Source organism: Musca domestica, unplaced genomic scaffold (genome assembly GCF_030504385.1).
Source record: "Musca domestica strain aabys unplaced genomic scaffold, Musca_domestica.polishedcontigs.V.1.1 19, whole genome shotgun sequence".
In the NCBI taxonomy this organism is placed as follows: Eukaryota; Metazoa; Arthropoda; class Insecta; order Diptera; family Muscidae; genus Musca; species Musca domestica.
The window spans coordinates 13,506,779-13,526,097 of record NW_026712245.1 but is presented as its reverse complement, the minus strand read 5'-3'; the positions used below and the strand labels follow the sequence as shown (position 1 = coordinate 13,526,097).

At 34.7% G+C, this 19,319-nt stretch overlaps 1 protein-coding gene across 2 annotated transcripts in view; it reads left to right on the top strand.

The window, feature by feature from the left end:
• Positions 1–538: 538 nt before the first annotated feature.
• The window catches only part of LOC101893859 (protein O-mannosyl-transferase TMTC2), an 84,859-nt gene continuing 66,078 nt past the window's right edge, over positions 539–19,319 (top strand). For both annotated transcript variants that reach the window (XM_011293816.3, XM_011293815.3), the window contains exon 1: positions 539–1,207. The gene's annotated coding sequence lies outside the window, so the exon portion shown is untranslated. The remainder of the gene's footprint in view (positions 1,208–19,319) is intronic.

Below are 19,319 nucleotides of genomic sequence, written 5' to 3'. Positions count from 1 at the left end.
AGTATGGAAATCCAATAAGTTTGTAAATATTTTGTAATACACGCTCCCAAATACAAACGTACTGCTTTCAAAATAATGGTTCACATTTTGAGGAAAAAGGAACGATTTCCCACCCCTTCTGCGCTCACCTCCCCTGGAAGGGGTTCCGTTCCTAATTTACATTTAAATGTGATTTTAATATGTACATCTTATTGGAAATTCAAATGACATAACTGTTGCACATTCACTGGCTGAGATGATGTGGGGCAATTCACCTCAAAACAGAGAGCCATTTTCTCTCACGAGTCGGACATGTGATGGTCATGTTCTCTCACCAACTGTCATTTCTCTCTTTGTTTATGTTCTCCATCCAAACTTCACCTCATGCCACAGACATTCGCCAGTGAGGCGCTCTTTCTCTGTCGCTCTCTGTGCAGAGCCATCACAGCTAACTACCACAACATTTGTTCGAGTATACCGACAAAAACATCAACTCCATCGGAATAGAGCACCAGAGTTGAGTTTGCCATATAAAAAGAGTACGTAACGGTCAGATGAGTTTAGTTGTCGTGTTACTATTGAAATGAACGGTCGTCGCGAGAAGAGTCCGCTGTTAAATGAAAATATTTTAGGTTTTTTCATGGCATCAAAACCAAAACATTAAGAAAATTGTTGACTTTTTGTACATGAACGAGCATATGTTTGGCGAATTTGAGTGAAAACACCAACAGTGCACCAGGCCATCAAGTGGACAAATCATCTGCGAAATGTTTTCCAGTATGTCCAAATAAATTTACTTCCAGAATTAAGTAAAAAAGTGGTACTGAAGCTGGTTCGGTTCGATTTATTTTTGTGTATTTATTCAAATTGTTTGCCTTTGTGATGAGTGCGAGTTGTGAGTACTCCGTACTCCCGCGACGAAAAATAAGCTCTCGTGTTTTCGTTGACTTCGTACGGTTAATGTTTTGTGTCAACTCGTTTTATTGAAATTTGTTTGAAAAGAAAGAAAAAAAACAGAATTGTGCATGTGTTTAATGTGTTCTAGAGGGATTCGGTGAACGTTTAATCCCGACAAGAGAACACGTTACATCGAAGTGAATAGAATGGAAAATGCATAGAAATGATTTTGCAAACACGCATCGGACAAAATAGAAATTGAAGGAGAAGCTGTCGCAACACAATCGAAGTGGTTAAATACTGTACTCGTCCAGTTCTCGACCAGCAAGAAGTGAGTTATCAGCCTTTTTTAACCCTTGCATTAAATTTTATAATACGGGGTCGATGCTGTACGAGTTTTCAGTTTAGAGGCTTAACATACGGTTGATTTGTTCGAAATGAATGTTGACTTCATCTGTTGTCAGTAGCGGCGTTTATTTCTGGTTATTGTTGCAAGCAATTTTCAAATCGGCAAATGTAGGTCGCAAACAATAGTCTGCTTTTAGAACCGGGCTTTCGTTTATTTATTGTCTAAGGCAAATTTCCTCATCTTTTGTCGCGAGTGCAAATTCGTGTATATGTGTGTGAGTGCAACTTTGCATGTGTGTGTTAGTAGTCGTAGCAGTGTATTCCCTTGAGTATGGAGTTGTTCATGCAACTCGTTTGAGAACTTTGTACTTTTCTTTCTGTCGAAGCTTTATACGGTTCCTGGTATCGTCGTCTTTCTCATCGTTGTCGCAGCTGTAGGTCTCGTGCATGTTCTGTAACCTACACTCACATCCATCGTGTAGTGTTAGTGAGTAAATCGTTCTGTATTTCCGGTTTATGCAATTTGTTCATTTTGTGTGTTTTTTTTTTTTTTCTTTTCAAAATTCTGTCTTTGATATCCTCTCTGATGTGTGTATTCATTAACGCCGTCATTTCCCACCCCCAACACACACACAAACTGGCACAATATCGCCAAAAAGTGAAAATGCAAACGCTCATGTTGCAAATGACCTTATTGCAATCAAGCGTTTATCTTCTAGCTGAGGACCATTAGCTGTGCTAAAGAGTTTAATCAAACCATGTGGCCCACAGCCATCACAATTAAGTGAATACATGCACATTTCCTTTTAATTGTTCACAACAAATGGAGAATAAATTAAAACCATTCGTCGGAAATGACTGACCTACATTCGCTCCATTCGCAAATCAAAAAGCAAATGTCGTATTAGAGACGAGCTAAATTAGAATAATTAAATGATAATCGTAAGCATACCGACATGTATATATGTACACATGTACTTGTAGTAAAAATTACCAAAAGAAAATATTTCGACATTAGAATTGAAATGAAACTCAAAATTTCCAAAATCCTTCTTGATTTCGGTATTTACATTATGAATATAATGAGAAATAACATATTCCCTTAGTAGACTTTTCTTTTGAATGCCATAAATTCTAAATTTTTGATTGTTGGCTTGAAAAGTGTAAATGATCCCATCATATTTATGAAACCAGATTTCTGGTTGCATTAAAGGTTTAAGGCATGCGATATTCTATCCATTGAAAATTGTGCAAATTCTGCTATAAAGTCATGTAATTTCGATTATATTATCTGAAATCGGAAGCTAATTTTATATTGAACTACGCACTTCGGTGTCCTGTCATATTAATTCCGAATTCGTTCATTTCTTAGCTTAATTAATAAGTATTGATAAACAAGTAAAAAGGGAAGAACTTTTTATACCCTCCACCACTATGTTCATCAAATTAAAATAAACGTAGACCAATATAGCCCATTTTTAATACCAATCAGTCTATATAATATAAACCTTTATGCAACATCTCAAAGCTCTAACTTAAATAATATGTACTGTATCGTAATTTCAACGGACAACCGTCAAATATTTGCAATTTGTTGTAAACGAAATGAAACACTTAATATACCCTCCATTATATGGTAGGAGGTATAAAAATAATTTTTGCTATGACAGAGTGAGAGCTTACTGAAAATGTACGAGTTTTTCTAAATCATAAGAATAAGACTTTTTTAAATAATAAATGGATTGAGAAATTAACTTTTAACGATATCTGCAATCTCTGCAACAGGTTGTAGAAAAGCGCTTACATTTTCCAAAACTAACTATGCTTGAGAATATTTTTATATTTTTATACTTTTAGTACGTTAATTGTATGACAATGTTAGTTTCAAAGAAATCAAGCGTGAAAATAAGTAGCAACAGAAAACAAAAACATTACAAATCATAGCGGAATCTGGGTTTGAAATCTTAAAATGTATTACCACCGAGTACTTGAAATGTAAAATTCAATTGTTTGGAAATAAAGAATAAGTATGTGACAACTATTATAAAATTGACGATTGATTAACTTTTTGTGCATTCTTTGGAAGTTCGGGATTGAAAGTGATTGCAACAAACTAAAATAGCAATATAAATCCTTACTCATAAATTTTAAAAAATATATATTGACCAAAAACTTGTAAGAAATGTCCCTGCATTCGAGTTTTAAACTATCAGCGTTTTATAACGGATATCTCTAAAAGAATTTGAGTAATAATTTCGATAAGTTGTGTCCAATGCCATTACATTTAAAATACTGTAAGGGCATTAAAATTCATGGTAAAAATTATATATGAGGTTATATGAAAATATGGACATATATACATAATTTGATCTTAGAGGTAATGGTAACCATTACGAGTCTCAAAAATTTCCATTGACAAATCCGGCTTGAGGTATTAAAATACCGAATATCAGAAGATTGTTTTTTAGTAATCGCGTTTTTATTAGTATACCCTACAACACTATGTGTAGGGATAATTATAAGTTTGATTGGGCTAAAAATTATGTAACACCCAGAAATATTGATATCTGTCATAGGAAACTATATATGGATTTTCCTATTTCGACGAGCTGAGTCGATTTCCGTCCGTTCATGTTCATTTGTAATCAAACTAAAAGTCGCAATTATGGCCCGATCCTAACGAAATTGAAAATTGAGGTGGGGTTTGGTCAGAATAGAACCATCGCTTTTGGAGGTGATCGGATTGAAATGGACCAAACACAGAAAAAATTCTTGATCTTGCTTTTGCTCTACAGACCACAATTATAGACCAATCGGCGGAATTTTTCATTGAACTAGAGTTTAGGACTGTGACAGAAGCGTACCAATTTGGATGGTGATCGGACCACATTTAGCGGGTAAAATAGACCAAAACTTTTTGTAAAAAATACGAAAATATCTACTAAACTTCGAATATTTTTAATCCCAGCGAAATCACAAATACACGAAAATGTCACTTCTGAGCCTTACATTGATGCTCCTATCCAAAATATCGCATATATAGCAAAATATATACAATCCCATATATGAAAGAAGAGGATGTAAGTTAGACCGCTCATAAGTCAAGAACCTCTGGACAATTCTCATCAACTCTGAATAGTCTCATGCCAGAAAAGATAAAATCTAAGAAAATCGCGAATAAATATGCCAGTACAAATATTTTTTGTTATTTTATTTTTAATGTTTGCCATATTTTTATCGCATGTGATTTTTTCAACTTGACATACAATTTTGAATTGTATATTTTCTAAAGTTTTTCTACACCCCCAACACAATGTGTGTAATATCTTATAGGTCGCAATTATCGTCAGATCCTTACGAAATTTTGTATGGGGTAGCGCTAGGGTCAGAATTAAAGCCTACTGTTATGGATATGTAAATTTGCAGTCGCTCTAAATGAGGAAGAGCGGGAAGTTACAGGGAAAAAGTTGAGCATTTTGGATTCTATTCAGCTGTAAAATGGACCACGACTCTTGCTAATTTTATTCGAGTACATAACAACATGGTGGAGTGCGTAAATAAGGGTAACATCTGGGCCGGACTCTATGACATTATTTAAAAATCAAAATTAATGAGGACATAAGGGGGCTTAAAACATATTGTAGTGTTGTAGGGTACCACATGGTCGGTCCTCACGAATATAGCCCTTGCTTACTTGTCATTAATGCTTATGAGTAACCATTTATATCATACTAATTTTGGAATTTTAATATATCGAACCTGTTGAAGAATAAAAAGCAGTTCGGTACACTCATTAAGCCATCTGCTGAAATATCCATTTCAGTTAACATTCTAATAAGCCGTCTCTGGAAGTAGCATAATTTTACTGAAAGTTCAATAAAAATTCTAACCCATCCAATTTGAAAATATTTTCTAAAATTCCAACAATGGCCGAAGAGACATAACAAATCGGACTTAGTTTGTTATTGCAATTGTTTTTCTTCCGAATTTATATTCACCCGCCTGCCAGACACTACTAAATATATATTTTCCCTACTTTACATGTATAATTCGTATATCCTGCGCCACCATCCATTCGTGCCACAGCAACAGACAGACCGTGAAGGTGGGCCGGATGGCCAGGAAAGCGAGAGTGGCGAAACAGAAAAGAGAACAGCTTCTGTTACAGTGTTACACTGCCTGTTATTATAATTTTTATCGTTAAACATTAGCATCATTTCCGAAATTATGTAAATTAAGCAAAACGATGGTGTAACGAGCGTTTTAGGTTTCCGTCTTTTAATTTCCGCATAGCATCATAAGCATATTTCGGGTAGAACTCCCAAAGCAAAGCAGAACAAAACAACAGTTTGTGCCCGGCACCGTATCCTTCGCGACGTTGACAGCACCACCATCCACCGCTACAATATGGGCCACCACCAACTTCGGCCGAAGTGAACTCAACAAAAAAGCCGTGTAAAGTCCGCGTTTCCATGCCGGTCTGCTAGTCTAGCTGGCTGTCTGCTTCTTAAAGTTATGAGACACAGCCACACGGTGTTTACCAATTCAAATTTTGACTCTGTAAAACCTTAACACCCTCGTTTTGGGGAATTCTCATTTGCAACAGGAAATTTTGGAAGTTTTCATGGTTCGCCTTTCATTGCGGCTCGCATTCTCATGTGATATTAAAATGCGTGCTCAACTACAATTTGTTTAGTTTCATAATTTTTGGCTAGCTGGCAGCGGCAAGACAAACCAAAAAGAAGACTGTCAGAAGGTTGGAAACTTGCACTAAAGTGCGAATACTGAAGAAAACAATTTCGCCATAACAGTTATTATAAATAAATATGTTCAAGACACTGACAGTCTGACATTGTATATTCGGCCACAAATGTGGGGAGGGGGAGTGGCTGGGCAAATATCTGTTTGACCGAGAAAATTAAGGCATCGCAGCAGCTCACATTCAACCGAACCCCCACACCGAGTCAGTGGGGGTTGTCGTTTATGCTGCACCATTCGGTGTTGAACGGAAGTTCCACGGGCTTTCGCAGACTGTAAGCGGCTTTTCAACTTTTTCTTCTTGACACAGCGCATTTGTAGTTTATGTTTGTGGCTGCAGTCTTTACCGTGGAGTCAGTTTCGCACAAAATGTTGTGTTTGTAAGATAGTCAGTCCGATGTGTGTTCCAGCCACTTTGTCAAGCAGCAGCCACTACCGTAGTTGCCTTCAGGCCAGTGTAGGGCCGGTCCATCCATGTCACAGTTTCGTACGAAAGTCATGAATTAGTACAGGTTACAATATTCCTTGTTCGCATTTATCATTTATTACAAAACTTTATTTGCTCTATGGGGTGTCTTACTGCGGAATATTTTCTGTTTCTTTTATGATGTTATTTCGTTTTTGTGAGCTACTTTGCATTCGCCACATCGTAAACCGTGATATTCGGGACAATTAGAAATCCCGCTGGTTTATTTTTATTTTATTATGAACTGATTTTACGGTGGTTGTTGGCTTAGTTTTGACTGTCTTACTGAAGTAATTTGTCCGGATACAGAATAATGACTAATGAAATTATACAAATAAATGCAATAAGACCGACGGAGAATTTTTTGACTTTCTGTTTGTTTTGTTTGACTGATATTTTCTACAACAATTTCATTTTGACATTCTTTCATTAGAGATCTGTATTTAACTATTATATAAAGCGAGGTGTATTTACAAGGAGACACGGTAAGGAAAGTAGTTGTCTGTTTTCCAGTCAAAATACAATTTTACGCAAAAATATGCGAGTATAAATTCGACGTGTAAAATATGTGACTTTTTGTGTTTTAATACTTTGTGATGGATTTCACGGAACAAACAGTAAAGCCCAAATTCGCACCCTTTGTCATCTAGGCCTTGATAAAATGATTCTGATTTTTCGTATAAAATCGAAATATATGTATGTAATTTATTTAGTCTTATTACCATTACATTTTAATTCATTTCATTCAGTTTCTTGCTGTACCTAAACTTGGACCAATAGGGTAAATTTATATAATTTATATAAGTTTTGCTTGAAAACCATAAAATACATTTATATCCGGCGGGGACGAACTTTTAGTAACCCTACTATTTATAAACGATATTATCTGTATTCAATGTTCGAACGAGTCACATGTTCCATATCCGAGAGAGCATATTTTCAATAGCAGTCATCCTAGACACAAAGCAAACTATTACATTCAGCGTAATACAATGTGGAGTGTATCTTGACATCAACAGACTGCGAATTTTGAACAGAACATTTATTTTATGCGTTGTGATATGTATGTGTATATATATGTCTTATATTCCATCACTTGATTACTATTGATTAGAAGCTAAAAGAGTATAACTTATATTCATCTATATATATAAATGAAAGTTGTGTTAGTTACTACGCTTATAACTTAAGAACCGCTGAACTGATTTTAATGATTCATACAAATTCGGAATTGTCTCTTATCCGAAAAGGATAATATCCAAAAAAATCGCGTAAAAATGTGATATATTAACATTTTCATTTTGACTTTTCAAATGTACAATAGTAATGTTTTATTTTGCATGATTTTTTTCCATTTTGACTTACTTTTTTCTAATGTACATTTGTAGTGTTTTTTTATATTTTATTTTTGAATTCGAATATTTATACCAATTTATTTAATTGACTTGATTTCTTGAGAACTGAAATTGATGTGGTGGCGAAACGGAATAGATGATACCGAAATAATTTAATGCGGTCACACCAAAGTTAAAAGAAAATTACTTTTTCAAAATCGTTAAAAAGAAACACGAAAAAAGAGATCTCATTGCAACAATTCTCAAAACGGGAAAATATCGAAAAAAAATTGCAATGGAATTGAATTTTAAAATAAAAGTACATTCTATTGACAAACTTTGTAAGGATCTTTAAACAGTTGCTGTAAAAAATCAGTGAACAAGTTAAAGATTTTTTCAATTTGTTATTCTTCTTTTGTCAATTTTTTTTTTTAATTTGTAATATCATATTGAATTCAGTGGATTTTTTGTGAACAAAATAAAGAATAATTTTTCACTATATATAATTTTTCACCAAAAAAATGAAATAAGTGCGAAATACGATGGTAACTGACATCTACCTTTCAACTCCAGGGCCTACATCGTGCTTCAGCTGGAAGATGCGCAGACATTTAAACAAACAAAAATGACCGAAAAAGACTAATGGGGCTTATTTCAGAGCGTGGCCCTACTTCTTTCATGTAACAATAATCCGTCCAATGAGAGCTCAAAATGCAAAAATTTTTGGGAGTACAATCAGTAAAATACCAAATATAAAGGGTGCAAAATAGTAGAGCGAATGGGACTTTTAGTAAGAAAAGGATTTCTATCCTTCCAAAAATTCTGCCTGAACATTAAGATACCTTAAATCGCTTTAGCAGGTCATGATATCGATCATAAATAATCATCGTATGATTTAAGCCATTTTTGGAGTCTTCGCCATTTTCTTCTATTTTTGGCCCTTATTGGCATCTTTGTTTCTAAGGGGGGTAGAGAACCTCTTCGCATAAAATTTTCGGAGTAGGGCCCATATTGGTCTTGACCACTAAAAAATTTTATTTATGCTACCCTGGGGTAAGGGAACCATCGTACAGATAATTGCCACATAGAAATTTATTCATGTAAAGTCCCCACATTGGAGTATCCCCAAGTCCACTTTCACATCTAATGTGTGGTCAGAAGAAAAATTGTATTAGAACTGATTTTAATGATTCATACAAATTCGGAATTGTCTCTTATCCGAAAAGGATAATATCCAAAAAAATCGCGTAAAAATGTGATATATTAACATTTTCATTTTGTCTTTTCAAATGTACAATAGTAATGTTTTATTTTGCATGATTTTTTTCCATTTTGACTTACTTTTTTCTAATGTACATTTGTAGTGTTTTTTTATATTTTATTTTTGAATTCGAATATTTATACCAATTTATTTAATTGACTTGATTTCTTGAGAACTGAAATTGATGTGGTGGCGAAACGGAATAGATGATACCGAAATAATTTAATGCGGTCACACCAAAGTTAAAAGAAAATTACTTTTTCAAAATCGTTAAAAAGAAACACGAAAAAAGAGATCTCATTGCAACAATTCTCAAAACGGGAAAATATCGAAAAAAAATTGCAATGGAATTGAATTTTAAAATAAAAGTACATTCTATTGACAAACTTTGTAAGGATCTTTAAACAGTTGCTGTAAAAAATCAGCGAACAAGTTAAAGATTTTTTCAATTTGTTATTTTTCTTTTGTCAATTTTTTTTTCAATTTGTAATATCATATTGAATTCAGTGGATTTTTTGTGAACAAAATAAAGAATAATTTTTCACTATATATAATTTTTCACCAAAAAAATGAAATAAGTGCGAAATACGATGGTAACTGACATCTACCTTTCAACTCCAGGGCCTACATCGTGCTTCAGCTGGAAGATGCGCAGACATTTAAACAAACAAAAATGACCGAAAAAGACTAATGGGGCTTATTTCAGAGCGTGGCCCTACTTCTTTCATGTAACAATAATCCGTCCAATGAGAGCTCAAAATGCAAAAATTTTTGGGAGTACAATCAGTAAAATACCAAATATAAAGGGTGCAAAATAGTAGAGCGAATGGGACTTTTAGTAAGAAAAGGATTTCTATCCTTCCAAAAATTCTGCCTGAACATTTAAGATACCTTAAATCGCTTTAGCAGGTCATGATATCGATCATAAATAATCATCGTATGATTTAAGCCATTTTTGGAGTCTTCGCCATTTTCTTCTATTTTTGGCCCTTATTTGGCATCTTTGTTTCTAAGGGGGGTAGAGAACCTCTTCGCATAAAATTTTCGGAGTAGGGCCCATATTGGTCTTGACCACTAAAAAATTTTATTTATGCTACCCTGGGGTAAGGAACCATCGTACAGATAATTGCCACATAGAAATTTATTCATGTAAAGTCCCCACATTGGAGTATCCCCAAGTCCACTTTCACATCTAATGTGTGGTCAGAAAAGAAAAATTTGTATTCTATTGAATTTGTAACCCCCAAGAGAATAGTGGTTGGGAACGTAGATTTGGGATATACATCTATATGAAATAAATTGTGAAAACATGAACAAATTACAAATATAAGAAAGTAGCACGGGACCGAATATTTGTTGAATCGTCATTAAATTATACTATGATGAAAAATATGGACTCCAACTTACAATTTAAATGGCAAATAAAATTAATTCCCATCTTACGGTAATGGATGTAAAATAGCTATATTTTTGATTTGGCCTCTATTTGTCATCTTGGATTATAAGGGGTGAAGAAAGTTTTCAATGTAGGTCGATGTTTCGCATTTTACCATATTTCAAAGGATTTGGCTAAAAATGAGTATTTGGTGATGAAAATCTTACACAAAAATTTCAACATATCTACAAATTTTAGGATTTTCTCCATGTAATAGTATCCCCTCAAGTCCACCTTTTGGCGGACAAACAGACCGACATGGTTAGGGGGACTTATGAGGACTCTAATGCACAATCTGAGGTGCTAATGGGTTCAAAAAAGTAATTAACTTTGCCTATTCTTAAATCAATTAGCCCTCAATTACGAGTTGTACAAAGTACAGTAAATTCCAAATTACTGCTCATTTGACTAAAAATTAAAAACTAATCGACCAGTACGTGAATATTTATAACATTCATATCTTTGAATAATCATGCTTTGACAAATATGCATAATAGACAAAAACTATGGGCCGGCAACGTGGACCGGGCCAGCTAGTAAATAAATAATGAAAAAAAAATCTCAAATACACTCCATTGTTAATTCAATAAACTTTTTCAAAATATAAATATTAATAATAAAATTAAATTGTTTTTATAGCGCACTTCAAATCCAAATAGCAGAGTTTTGCCTAAAATGCATTTATAAAAATACTCAAAGTAACTCGCAAGGGTAACTATTTCGTTGGCAAATTATTGGATTGAATTTCATCACTATTCTTGGATGGAAAAAGCCTAATTTATCTTTGATAATCAATTAAAAAAATCATCTTTTTTGAATTACTGACCGATTCAACCTGGAACAAATAATGCACCACAAGCAGTTGTATATGTATTTCCATTCCGAAATATTTTTTAAGAACATTAGCACAATAACCAGAAATTGTCCTAACCATTCAACGGAAATTATTCTCGTACGATGTTCACAATAGTCGAAGTAGGAAATGGAATATGTTTTTAGCAGGTGGTGTAGACAACAACAGGCGGCAGATAGTTGTGGCTTGCGACAGCGACAGCGAAAACATAATATCAAACACTTCCTTGCCACAGCAGCACTGTTACATGTATACTGATTACGCTTCTGGTTTAACTTGCAACTAGTTGGAAAAGTATTTCGAAGAAGAGAAGGCTCTCCTTAGAACCGTTACTGGGCACAGAATAAATTTCAGCAGTAAAAGTATGTATCGGTACGGCATCGGAAGTTCTTCGCAGTTGTATTAAGCTGATGCGGGTTGCACGGACAATTGATCCAAATTGCAGTCGACATCTGTTTGTAGTAGTCACGCAGAGCCATCACCCCACCCCTCCTGATTGCTACTTTCTCCGAAAACTTTTAAGTTATTGTTCTCTGCGACTTTGTCCTGCTGAAAGTAGACAAGCAATTTTACAACTGAGCAAAAAACAAAAGCCAATAAATTGTCAGTAAGAAATGAAAGAATTGATAACATTTCACTTTAAGAGCTGCGATAAAATCAATATCGAAACATTGTCAACGCAGCCATGCTACGAGCGAGCGAACGAGGAAATGGACAAAAGTTGACGGTATGATGATGACGACGATTTTAATCGTATACCGGAGATGAAATTGTTGCCATCACAATAATGATAGATGGAATCAAATTCACATAAAGCGAATAAAAAATGCTTTGAGACACTCGATTGAAATATGTTTGATGTTATAATACTGTGAGATCCAACATTGCCTAGGTACCCGCATTAATGAGGATAAACATCTGGGTGTGGAAGCAATAACAACCCCTAGGGTGTCACTAGGAACTCGTCAACTAAAAACTGTTTTCTATATACAGTCGAATACTTTTACAGCGAATATCGATCACAATTTTCTGTCATGTCTATACCCATAGTCGTGTGGCTACGTATCATTTGATGCTGCCGAAATTACTATCTGTAAGGCTGGCTTGTGCGCACGATAAGTCTCTAAGAGAGTATCCGAATCATTATCAGCGACATTATTCACCCACGACTTCTGGAATCTCCCTCGCCCCCAATTAAGGGCGAAATTTGAAATAATTAATGAGCGGTATTTTTGATGTAATGCACATTTCACTATATTTAACAAAATTAAATATAGGACGAAGATGGGCCCACTGCTTTTGGTTTCATCATCACAAAAGGTCAACATTTGGTATAAGAAAAATAATAATTGACAGCTTAAGTCTCCCTGTTACAGAAAATAAAAAAATATATAATAATAATAATTCTTAAAAATATGAAATTAAAATTGTTGCCAAAATAAGATCTGGTGCCGGAGAAGGGAGGAACCACACGGAGTGAACAAGCATAGCCCATCTTCGAACTAGATCTAGAGCTAAGAAAAAATCAAACAATCATTGACTTTGGCATTCAACCTTTAGGGGGAAGTGATCAGAAGGAGTGGATCGATATTTTCTATTTTCGCAGATAAAATAATAAAAACATCTAACGTCGGTAGGTCCGGTTTAATAACCTTTATCATGTTGAACTCCAAAACCAAAATTTGCAACAATTCCGGTGAATAGTGGGATACAATTCTTCAAAATATGAATTACCTAGAGATATAGTTATATGGCGACTATACCAAAAGGTAGACTAATATACCTCTTTTTCAATTTCAAAAGTCTTGCAGACCTAAAACACATCTGAGTAAAATTGTATCAAAATGTATTTAATTTCGATCGGAAGCTAGAATTATTTCCACAGATGGACAGAGATACGAGTCAAAAATGTATATTTCGAGTTGTTACAAAAGGAAATATAATCTAAATATAGCCTAGATACTATTGTGGAGGATATAAAAATATTTCGTTATCGGAAGACAGAACAAAAAGGCGATCTATCCACATTTTCTGTGAGAATGATGATTCTTTTATTAATGTTACTTGTTAATTTTTTACTTGTGTTCCAACTAAATGATGTACGATTTGCAAATTCAATCTGTTAATACGTATTACCAAAAACGACTCACCCATTTCTGCTTATCTGGTGAAAACGTTGCCAGCATCTACATCAAACTTGAACGAGAATAGCCAAATTGCAAGTGTGGACCTGTGATCAATATGTAAACTAGAATATAATGGATATATTCTCCTTACTATCGAGGAGGGATTAAAAAGACACAATTATTTAGTTTACTTGAAATGCATAAATATTTCTTTTTATACCCTCCACCATAATATGGAGGGTATAATAATTTTGTCATTCCGTTTGTAACTCCTCGAAATATTCATGTCAGACCCAACAAAGTATATATATTCTTGATCAGCGTAAAATTCTAAGACGATTTAGCCATGTCCGTCTGTCTGTCTGTGTGTCTGTCTGTCTGTGTGTCTGTCTGTCTGTCTGTCTGTCTGTCTGTCTGTCCGTCTGTCTGTCTGTCTGTCTGTTGTAATCACGCTATCTTTCGAACAAATTGAGATAGAAGGCTAAAATTTTGCACACATGTATATTTTCGCAGTAGGCAGGTTAAGTTCGTAAATGGGCCATGTAGGTCCAAGTTATCATATAGCCCCCATATAACGGTACCTCCCGATATTCGGTATTTTGATGATTTTAGCGACACTATTCGACGGAATTATTTCAATTTTGGTATTTGAAGTTCGTAATGGATACTACAGCTTAAGACAGAAAATTATCTGTGCAGGTCCACGTCTTCATATAGCCCCCACATAACGGTACCCCCCGATATTCGGTATTTTGATGATTTTAGCGACATTGTTTATCGGAATCGTTTCAAATTTGGTATTTGAAGTTCGTAATGGATACTTCATCTAAAGTCAAAAAATGAGCCATGTAGGTCCACGTCTTCATATAGCCCCCATATAACGGTACCCCCCGATATTCGGTATTTTAATGATTTTAGCGACATTATTTACAGGGATTGTTTCAAATTTCGCATGTGAAGTTCGTAATGGATACTTCAGCCCATGCCAGAAAATTGTCTGTGCAGGTCCACGTCTTCGTATAGCCCCCATATAACGGTACCCCCCATATTCGGTATTTTGACGATTTTAGCTACATTATAAACAGATTTTTCTTCAAGTTTCGCATTTAAATATTGTAATAATTTATGACAAAAGTTGCCTATGCAGGCCCACGTCGTCGTATAAGCATTCGGTATTTTTAAGATTTTAACTGAATTTTTAACGGTTTTTTATTTTGGAAATTGCCAAATTTGTACCAACTGGTGGAGGGTATTAAAAGTTCGGCCCGGCCGAACTTACAGTTTTTTTACTTGTTAAATTTCCAATATATTTTTAATGAAATATATCGGAAATAAGCTGAGGGATTTCGTTCCATCCATGCTGATTAAACTACTCTCAGCTGTCTCAAAACTATAAAAAATCACATGATTGTTCGAAACAGAAATGAAACATATACTCGTAGACACTATGGCAAATAACAAAGGGGACGAGCCAAGGGGGACGAGCGTCGCAGGGAGAGAGGGGAAAATAACGAATCGTGGGGATAAACTTTTAGATTCCATTCGTGAGTCCCTTAAGTTGAATTTGTTTGAAAGTCAATGTAGTGACAATTCAACCGTACACAATTTTCATTCTTTACTTAGTGTTACTGCTGCCAGTCCTCTCTTTCTGCGCTCCATCCATCCATCCACTTCCTATTTGCTTTTGAAGAAAATGAATTGACTGAAGTTTATTATCATGGGAAGAAATGGGGATGGGTAAGCCTTTCGAGAGATGGTTCGATGCAGTGCAACGGCAGCAACAAAGAGACACAATAAAGCAAAAAACCAAAAAGAAACTATGAAAATATGTACTTTCCAATGTTTTAAGAGTGATTTGTTCCACAATATTATTTGTAATGTATCCTTGTCTCTGGTCTCTGTCTGCGTTGGCACTGCTGCAAATATGGGAAGCCAGGAAACCGAGAAAACCAGTAAACCGAGAGGAACCAAAGCAAAAAGAACATATTTCCCTGGTTCGGCTTTGGCGAAATGTAATTCAGAATTTGTACTTGGTTTTGTGGAACTGTTGCATTGTTACCGGAACGCTTCTTTTTTTTCTTCGTTATATTTTGAATTATAGTTTTCTGCACTCTGAAGCTATTTTTTGTGTTTTTTCCTTCTTATTTTTTCTTTCAATGCAGCAGATCAAATGTCAACAAAGTTGTCGTCACGTTAGGAAAAAAACAAACGACGACGGGAAGAATATAGATTCAAGGCAGAGATGGCAAGAGATTTTCTCTGCTTGTTTGCATTTGTTATTTGTTCAGATTTTCCTTTGCAGTTTTTGCTCTGCTTCGGCATTTGTGTGGACTTGTGTCTTGAAAATCCCAAATGAAAGTATTTTAGTTTAGATTTTGCCAAGAAATTGCAAAATAAAGTGTTGCTGATTGTGTTAAAGGGCAAATCGTCTTGTTTCCGGCTATAAAAGAATCTGAAATGTAAGGATTTTTATAGCAGTGAATGTTGAGAAATGCCTTGGTCAAGTTACTTGCAGATAATCATGGAAAAATGTGGTGCCAACTTTGACATTCCAACAAATGGGTATTGCAAGGTTAATTATTAGTTTATTCATGTAGGTTGATTGGTAGCAATTATTGCATGCAAACAGGGTATATTTGTAAAGCAATTAAGATTTTAGTATAATCGGTATAGTAGTATAAGCTGAAGTTGTCACCATATCTAATGTAAATGATTCGATCGTGTAGATTAAAAATCTTAGCTTCAAGAGACTCGAAATCAAACCCTACCTTTTATGCTATGTCTAGCTATTCTACCCTGTATATATTATATTTTTTTCTTCTTCTATGTGTTTTATAGCCTTTCTCTTTTACCAAATACCCAGCAACGTATGTCAATTCGATTTAGAATTATAGGTATCAACTTATTGTAAAGGGTATAAAAACTACACTACAATTATGGATACCATACTGTAATGCTATTTAAGACCAATCATAGTGATGCTTAATAGCTGGAACACAACCAAACACTATGCGACAACAAGAAAATGATTATAAGGAAAACCGAATAGATTATGAAAGTAAAGCTTCAGACAGGTGTATCGGTGTTTTACATCGAGAGGTACCTAAAAACGGTGTGAATCTATGCATTCTGGCTACATACAATGTTACTGGACGAAAATCCGGGGACTATTTATGAGAAGCAATTAAACCCTACATCTAGTCATTAAAAGTATCTTTTGCGTCCATTTCTTCAAAAACGTTCAAAGTCTCCGTTGGGATTTGATCTTAAAAAATCTGAATATTCTTAGGATTTAACAACAAAACTCAACAAAATTTAATACCATTTGTACACATATGTACGAATTTCCAACTAAATACCTCCGTCCTACAATGCAATAGTAATCTTATTTACAAATGTCTTTATTTATTACAAATTTCGGTTCACCCAAATCGAAATTGTGCCAAATTTAAAGTACAAAGTAAAGTACGAATTTCGAAAACTTCCTTCATATCCCAATTATATACTCCGCCAGTAATTTTAATTTCAAATTTCAGGATTCCAGATACATACGTTCCTCCAAATTAAAATTGTACTAAATTTAGTACTTATTCCAAACTACCTCCCTACATCGACTCTACTCCTCGACCTTGACTCCCATTCTAAATTTCAATATTTTAGTTCGAATCATTCACATGATACGAAATGGTACCAATTGTTGTACATTTTAGTACTTTTCGTACACCATAGGACGAATTAAAAAAATTCTTTTCCCAAATTTTTGGATTTTTGGTAAGTTTTGGAGTTTGGTTTTTGTATTTTAGACCTTTAGCATAATTCTATGAATTATCTGATCAGACAGATTTTTCCCGTAATTTTGGAAAAATGTATTTTGACGCATTTTGTTTTTATTGTGGTGTTTCAAAATACATATTACTGATGATAAATACTTTAATGGGAACATTTATGTTTTTATCCTGGTTGCGGAGCTCAAGTTTAATACGAGGAAAACAACTCAACTTTTTGTAAGAATATTTTCTATCTATATTTACTATGATGAAAAATCGACCGCTATGTTCAAGCTTGGAATCATTTTTCCTTGTTGTTTTCTAATTTTCCTGTCATGGATATACATTTCCATGCACATCTTGTGTACCTTCACTTTATTTTATACCGATTCGACACTGACAATGTTTAATATTCGTTAATAGAAGAATGTTTTATTTTCATGGGTGTTTCCAACACAACCACCTACATTGTATCTTCCCTTGTTTAATTGTTTGTCGGACTTTTTATTTAAAGTGTCCATCAACTAAAAGTGACATGACTTTCTTCGTAATAATTCCTTATTCCCGTAACCATATATTAAACTTATTGCCAGCAATTAGGCGCAGTTCTACCGCTACAAAACAAGCACGACCTGTCTCTTTACCGCACTCCACGCCACAGAGACAATCTGTCGGAAATATCAACAAAACATTTGTATTAGTTCACACCATTAGCAAACAAATCATCTGCTGGAAAATAGATTTAATAAAAATAACCACAGAAACACACACCCCCACACAGGAAAATCAAAAAAGTCCATGTCTCCACGTTGCCACTTCCATTGCACTTCACGTGCTGCGTGACAAGCCAGCAACGAGATTTAAACGTCCACTGCTTTGCTGGTGACGATACGAAAAAATAACAGTTGCCGCCCACTAAAACATTCGTTGTGCGGGTGTCAGCGGCGCTATTTGTCTGTCGGCCACAGGTCGGCAAGAATGACAAATTTCTATTACATCGTCCAAGTCGTGTAACATTTATTTAAATTTCAACGACAATCAGGAATATTAAAAATTCATTCACATTCAACTTCGCACGTCCATTTTGTCCTGGGCATTAGTAATGCCAATGCATTTTGAATACTAGACATGTTCAAAGGTACTTTTTCATTAATAAGCCAAGAGTGAGGACAGACCTGAAATTGTTTTCTCCATTTTATTTTTCAAGGAACGTCTTTTGAGTAATGCAAAAAAAAAGAATAACTTAATTCCCAATTTTCTATTATTTCAAAAACTTGAGTATTTTATGGGTAGAATGTGTTGAATTAAAAAAAATCACGCAAAATGTATTTTAAATAATCTTTAGATAAGTTATGAATTTGCCTTGGCACTTCTCTATCCAAACATGTCGATTTTATTAAATTCCGTACGAGCTTAATTTTATTCGAAGCACATTTTCCATACAAAAAAAATAAGAGAAAAATAACGAAAACACCCTATATAAATACACTTCCTATATTGTTTGCCATACATTCCAAACTGTAAATTGGTCTTACTATTTAGAACTGTATAAAAAAGGTAGCGAATATCTGCGCTGGCAAAACGATATAAAATAGGTTTACTAAGAACCGGTGAACATTTGTTAATGAAAGCCAAGACTTGAAATTGTATGCCTATCACATTTACAACTGCAACAAAGTCAAAAACGCCATAATTTTTACATTTTTTTAAATTTAATTGAATGAAAGCAAAAAATGTCGAAAATAGCATCAAATTTTAGAATAAGTTAATTTGTTCGAACTGGTCCCTTTGGCACAAATTATGACCTTCAAACGGCCAATAAAACCGTCACACGCTGTCCGAATGTTGCTCAGCGGTATTTTGGTCCATTCCCGGCGAAGCCCCTGCTTGAGGTGATCGACACTTTGGTATTTTTTTGTGCCAACCTTACTTACCAAAATACTCCAGACACAATAATAATCCAACGGATTGACATTCGGAGATTTTGGTGGCCATTGTGCGTTGGAAATGAAGCGAAAAATTCTTTTTGAGAAGCGCGTGTTTAGTGTGATGCTGCTGAGTCCTGTTGTCTCTCCAGATTATTTTCGCGACAATA